The 447-nt window shown below is 33.1% G+C and overlaps 1 protein-coding gene across 2 annotated transcripts in view; it reads right to left on the reverse strand.

Annotated features, from left to right (window-relative positions):
- Positions 1–226, reverse strand: part of LOC144959148 (uncharacterized) — a 75,188-nt gene extending 74,962 nt beyond the window's left edge. For both annotated transcript variants that reach the window (XM_078891642.1, XM_078891640.1), the window contains exon 1: positions 87–226. The gene's annotated coding sequence lies outside the window, so the exon portion shown is untranslated. The remainder of the gene's footprint in view (positions 1–86) is intronic.
- Positions 227–447: the final 221 nt, after the last annotated feature.

A 447-nucleotide genomic window follows, 5' to 3' on the forward strand; every position in this document is an offset into this window, starting at 1 on the left:
TAAAATACTGCTCAAAAAAAGCTCAATAACATAACTATCCTTACTCAATTTTCCTGACAAATAAAAATGGACACAACTATTCTTACCATTCACAACACCACAATCCCACATATAACATACGAAATAAGATGCACGCATATTATTATGATTATAACAATATACAACGCAACATCTTCTTCTCCCTTCTCCACAACACCTCTTCCTTCTTACAACACCATTGATGAAGCCATCCATACACATTCATCTCCTTTACACGCTCTGTCTGTATCCAACACGATTTTTTTTTTAAAATGAAAAGAAGAAAATAAAATAAGATTAATAAAAAAAATAATTACCTCATTACGCCAATCCCCGTGTCTACACATTTCTTTGGGTTTAAAAAAGAAAACACACACACATACACACATACAACACATACAACAACACACACACAACACACACACACAC

Source organism: Berghia stephanieae, chromosome 13, assembly GCF_034508935.2.
Source record: "Berghia stephanieae isolate SIO BIC M18660-M18661 chromosome 13, UCSD_Bste_1.3, whole genome shotgun sequence".
Lineage (NCBI taxonomy): Eukaryota > Metazoa > Mollusca > Gastropoda > Nudibranchia > Aeolidiidae > Berghia > Berghia stephanieae.